The sequence below is a fragment of the Aegilops tauschii genome, chromosome 5 (genome assembly GCF_002575655.3).
Source record: "Aegilops tauschii subsp. strangulata cultivar AL8/78 chromosome 5, Aet v6.0, whole genome shotgun sequence".
In the NCBI taxonomy this organism is placed as follows: domain Eukaryota; kingdom Viridiplantae; phylum Streptophyta; class Magnoliopsida; order Poales; family Poaceae; genus Aegilops; species Aegilops tauschii.
This window is the reverse complement of record NC_053039.3, coordinates 27,065,396-27,071,576: the sequence shown is the minus strand read 5'-3', so window position 1 is coordinate 27,071,576 and position 6,181 is coordinate 27,065,396. Positions and strand designations below refer to the sequence as shown.

The following is a 6,181-nucleotide window of genomic DNA, read 5'->3' as shown; positions in this document are numbered from 1 at the left end:
AAAGAAGATATACAATGTTGTAAAGGAAAGTAAAAAACATGTGGTTCACATTATTTAACTTCATTTAACTCCCTACATATTGAATACTTCCCTCATACGTCCTTGAGCTTCACAAGGGAATGTGGTGACAATGTTTTCATCATGTTGTGTGTAAATAAGAAAAACATGTATGTAACAAAAAAGAGAAAATTAAGTGGCACTAGGAAGACATATTTGGCTCTTATGTTCTCTCTTGGCCCAATTTATTAGGAGAAGATGCCTATCTTCAAGCATGCTGAACAAGCATGAAAGATTTTAGCATGGATTATGTACAAGTAATTTATGTGCCTACATGGGATATTATATTTGGACATGATACTTCCTGATAGCACACTTTGCTTGGTTGTCTAGTTTTTTTCTTTCATATTAATTATTGGGTAGAGTTTTGCTTTTCGAACAATTTTTATTGGGTAGTGTGTACAGAAAGATTGAGTGTCGCTGTTATTAGAGTACATGGGGTATTTGTGTTTCAGAAGCCAATGTATTGATAATGGTCATCACCTCAGATGTGACAATCTACATTTCCCATACATGAATGATGAATTATGCCTCCTCATATTTTCCCTTTCCTAAAGTCTCACATCATGGCTTGGCTAAATTGCTGGATTTTTGGATACACTAATATATAAGCAGTTGAAGAAGATCAGCTCCATACAACTACAAGTGATGGTCCACAATTACACCACAAGTTATACGTGTCTTGAGAAAAATTACATGCCCCCACTATCACATACTATTGTGTCCAATGGCGTGATGTGTAGTAAGTGTGTGCTTAACTCATATACAGACCTACACCAACAACTATGCATCTCTCTATCTATTTATACCCTAGTGCTACCATGCAACAACACAAGATGCTCTTTCCAGTTCTCATGTTTCTGGAGTTAGTTGTGGAGGGTGGGCCAGGAAGAGGAAGAATGAGAGGGCCCAAGAGTAGTGTGAATGGGAACATCGAGGAAAGCCTAAGCTTTCTAGATTTCCTCTCCTTACAAAGGAGAAATCTAGCTCTGTGTTTTTCCGATGCCTCCCATTCCTATTGTTCTTGGGTTCTCCTTCCCCTTACTTTTGGCTTCCACATCAAGTAATTTATGTATAAATTTAGATGGTAGGATCTTGATTGTAGGCAAGGATGAGGAAGAAAAGAGGGTCTAAGAGTTGCCACGACAAGAAACCTGTTAATACATGACGGATTTCTCGTGACGTTCTCTTATCCGTCATGGAAATCGTCATGGATCAGCAGGATGTGACTGTACTCCGAAAAAGGTAGCTCATTTATGATGGACCTCGATGGGCCGTCACGAAAACTGTCACAGATCAACTTGCTGGTCTAGTCTTTTTCTTTCTTTATACAGCATCCGGACCGTCACCGATGGCTCCCGCCGATGTGTCGTGTGTCGTTCTTTAGTCGGCCCATATGTCAATGTATAGTCAACCGTATAACAAAAGTTAAAAATAAAAGGAGGACGCGCCAGAAATTTCGAGAGCGCGCGCGTGGACATACAAATTTTAAGTGGCCGACGCAGCCGGTGGCAAAATTTTGGGGCCAGCCTATTTAACCCATAGTCCAAACCCATCTAAACCCTAATCCCCATTCTATCCTCTGTTCCCTCAGCCGCCGCCACAACTGCCCACTCTCGATTCCGGCGATTCCGGCGGCTACCGCCGGCGCGGTGCACACCGCGGAGCTCGCCTCGCTTGGGTCCATCCTCCCCTCCGGCAAGATTTTCCCTTCCCAGCCTCTACCGCTCGCCCAAAACCCACACCCGTCCTAGGGTTTCGGCCTCTGACATCGCCTTCGTCGTCGACGCACCTCCGGCGGCTCTTCTCCGTCGTCTACAGCGCCCCACGCGCGACCTCGCTTCCTGATGGTCAACCTCCAGCAGGGCAGCCTGGAGGACCCCCGCCCGCAGGATCTACGGACGCGGCGCACCCTGCAGACGCCTGTCCTGGACGAGGGCGGCCACGGGGGCCTTGTCCTGCTCAACGACGGCCGCGGCGAATGCCAGTGCTCCTCCTCCTTCTCGACCTCCAAGGAGGGGCGCCGGTACAGCACAAGCACGTCCAGCCCCTGAACCCACCTTCTGCACCCATCCAGCGGCGTACATGGCATGCTCCTCCTTGATTCAGTCGTCCCCAATGGGCTTTCTTCGCTGGAGGAGGTGGAGCAGGAAGTCCAGCACCCCCCTTGTTCTCCTATCATCCAGTCGTGGACGAGCTCAATGATGGCTGCGTCCTGCCCTCCTAGCGTGGTGAGCTTCTCCCCTCTCCCGCCTTTACACCCAAATCTGGATGATACTTGCAATCTGAATATGAATCATGTTTTTATTCAGTTTAGGGGTGGATTCAGTTGCTGAGATGAACATGCGAGCTTGATTAGTAACCGATGGTTTTGTGGATCTGTTGCTCTTGCACCGTTACACATAATTTAATCAAGGTAAGCTAATTCTAACACTACGACTCTCTATGATATAGCTAATTTTTTCTGACATGCACCGGTCTTCTTGTTGCTTTGGTACAGATCTTTTTGGAGTTAATCTAGAAACTCAAGCTTGTTAGATATAACTCAGCCGCGACTCTGTATCTTGCCAGGATGGACTTGTTTTGCAGATGTGTGTATATAGTACTTCAGAAAAAAAAACTAATTATTAACTGAAACACTCTCTAATTATTAACTAGAAATAGCTATAAATTTGAATGCCATAAAAATGTGTAAATATCAAGAAACCACACACATTGTCAGAATGTGCAAGCTGTTTAGAATCATTCTAAGTAATCATATATCTGTAGCGTAGTATCCATGTGTTAGTCTGTTTGATTTCATAAATATATACACATTAAAAGGAAAATAATATATGTGGATTTCAATGTAGTTTTGACATATTTAACTTGCATGGATTTAAAAATTGTAGTTAACCGTGTCTGCGGTTATGTTGATGTGACTTTTCTGATCAGTTCATGTGTCGAGAGTTGCAAAACTGGAATTAACCTTCTCTGACATGATGCCCAAAATCATCCTTTTAATGCTACAGGAATACCTCCAGAGTTGACGATGATTTTTAGCCTGATAAGGTAGAAGTATGGCTAACCGGATGTTTAGCTTGGTGTGTGAATTAAAAAGAACTGATAGATGGTAAAACATTCATATATGTATGTGAGATTGTCTTACAAATATATGTAGGTCACTGTAATAGTATTTTCTTATTGAAAAGGGAGAAAAACTACTACCAGCTCGTTTGGCTCCCCTGATTTCATTACATCTATCTAGATTTCATTTGGCTGAATCTAGATTCCGAATCCAAATTTCAGGTTTGGCTGCCACTAGGATTTTGAGGTCAAATCTGTACCAGAACCAAAATGAGCATGACACTGTACCAGCACTCAGAACTAAGAAATTGTCAGTCGTTGTGTATTGCATTTATCTTTTCGTTTGGATGCCAAAAATTATCTTCTTTGTGGCTTGATTAACTTCCCTTTTTTCTGTTCAAGCCATTTTGAATGAGATTACTACCAATGACAAATAGTATGGAAGGCGAAACAACAATTTACTATAATTACATTGCCTTCACTTTATCTATAATGTCACCATCAACTGTTTCTATGTTACCTTGCAGATTCACTCAACAGAAGACACTTGTAATATTGTGCAAATAATTAGCTAGCATTGTGAAAAATCCTATTTCTCAAAAAAAGTTAAGAGTGTGATATTTAGTTGAGATATGACATATCAATGCTAATATATTAGGACGTCCTAATTGTGTAGTTCCTAGCTAAATATGTAAGGGCATGTAATGTTCGTAACATATTGAAGTGTGATACTACACAATATTTGTTGTATCTTTGGTTGGACTATTTTTATGTGTGTAATAGTACAAACAAATTGAGTGACTTCTACTTGATCCAATCCTTTATTAGAAGTAGTAGTATCTTACAAATGTCTTTTCAGCTAGATTAGTCGTAAGCCACATATGCCAGATCTTTTTCATGTGGAATATCATATCAGATAGGACACATAATCCATCAAGACATAATCATCATGAAATTGGTCCATTCCTTTTTTTCCTTTTGAGAAACAATGCCTAGAAATTTTCATTAATGTGCAATATTCAGCTGGGCTGCATTTCTTATCGAGTTTACTGTAGTGATAGTGTAAATTAAGCACAACAGAGTTTACTACCAACTCTATTGATCTATGTTTGCTCATCATTCCTTTTTGTTGCCACCGGTTGTCCCTTTTCAGACTTTTGTTAATTTGTTGCACTACTTTTGCATCCTGGGAGTGAAAAAAATGTATAACTTGATAATGTGTAGCAAGCTACTTGTAGTTTAACCCACTGGTTGTAATATTTTATAACTTGACATATTTTTCATCATGTGGCAGATATTAGTATGGGAGCAGTTTCAAGAACAAAGACATGCGTTTTGACAACATTTTGGCATGGACGGGTTGATTTGCTGCTATAAGTGTTGGATGACCCCTAATTGGTGTGTGGCAGCCTGACAAGAGTGGCGTGGCCTTGGTTGATGGGGGTGGTGCTGGCTGCAGAGTAGCATAGTGTTCTCCAATACATGCTTGTAAATTAATGTTTTTTGGGTCTTTTATTTGCGCTCCTGTATAAAGTGTACTTTTGGATATGTTGTAATTTTCTTTTCTGATGACATGAGCATATACTTTTTGTCAAATTCTTATTGGCTTAAATTTTCATGGAAAATTTGAGATCTCCTGGACTGAAATTAGTGGGCGTTGAAATTAATGGGCTTAAATAATAATTGGGTTGATTTCTATATGGGCCGCCATTGTTGGACCAGGCCGAAGTTTAGTGGGCCAAAACATAGATGGGCTGATTACTACATGGGCTGCCATGTCATATCCTTGTCAGCTGATGATGTGGCATAGAAGTTAATGCCGTTATGAGCACTGCAATGTCATCCATGACGGTCAAGATCCGTCATGGTCGGTGACGGTTTTGGATGATCCGTCAAGGAGTGTGACGTGGTCAGATTATGATGCGATATACATGACGGATTTGAAATCCGTCACACATACCTTTGCATGACAGTTTTGCATAGGTCTGTGACGGACTAAAACTGTCATGTATTAACAGGATTCTTGTAGTGTGCAGCAATGGTTTCATGAATAAAACCACAAGTGAGTTGTTTCTTACCTTTTTAGGGGCAAAAATACCCTATTTTTTGAATCTCAGCCATCCCCAAAAAAATTTCTTCACAAACTAGTCAAACCTGGGGGGGGGGGGGGGGGGGGGGGGGCTGTGGCACCTCTAGCATTGTACATAGCTCCCCCAGTGCTCTTAACACTAGAGGTGGCACCTTTGCTTCAAATTTTCCGAATGCCTCCCCTTCCACTTCCTTTTGCTTGCAACATTGGACAAATATCAATGTTGTTTTGGCTCTTCATGCACTGGATATGATAATGGTAGCGTGTTATTTCATTCCTTGGTGTTCCTGTAAAGCTAATATGGTGGCATTACCTTAATGAAGGTTTTAACATATCACAGTGATATCAAATATTAACATTTGAGAGTATATACTCACATTCACAAAAAGGCAGCAGCATAATTATGAGATATTAAGATAACTAGCAAAGTGACCAGCACAACGCATGGGCTATAATTTTACAAAGTTAAGTACATAGCGAGTATTCATGTTTTATCATCAGAACATATTATTTGATTTGCCACAAAAATTGGAGCCAAATATCATGACATTTATAATAAAAAAATTCCATTACAAACATAGGTTTCTCTAAGAGATGTTTGGTTATTCCCATGAGATCTAACATATGTAATTTATGCATTAATCATGTACTCCCTCAGAACGGAATATAAGTCTGCCACGGGATCTCAGATCTTTGATTTGATTAGCAAAAAATATGTTGTATTTCATAAAACATATATTTTAGATTCTTCATCGAATTAAGTTTCTAAAATATATTTCTTGTGGTATATTATATATGTTTTGTTAGTTAATTGATGACCTAAAATTCGCATGACACACTTATATTCCCGTGTGGAGGCGATAGGTACGTACTTGTTAATATTACTATAGTAATGATGTTAGTTTATGATCAATCCTGCCGCATAATTGAACGTTTTATCTTTTTTTGGTCTTTTGTGTGGGCTATCGC

General features: G+C 40.2%; 1 long non-coding RNA gene across 2 annotated transcripts; it reads left to right on the top strand.

The window, feature by feature from the left end:
* Positions 1 to 1,612: 1,612 nt before the first annotated feature.
* Positions 1,613 to 4,748, top strand: LOC109756284 (uncharacterized). 2 transcript variants are annotated; one of them, XR_002231202.3, is made up of 3 exons: positions 1,613 to 2,288; positions 2,370 to 2,473; positions 3,346 to 4,748. It is a non-coding gene; the product is annotated as an uncharacterized lncRNA (long non-coding RNA). The 2 variants fall into 2 exon arrangements; XR_012183954.1 differs by having other exon boundaries at positions 3,069 to 4,748.
* Positions 4,749 to 6,181: the final 1,433 nt, after the last annotated feature.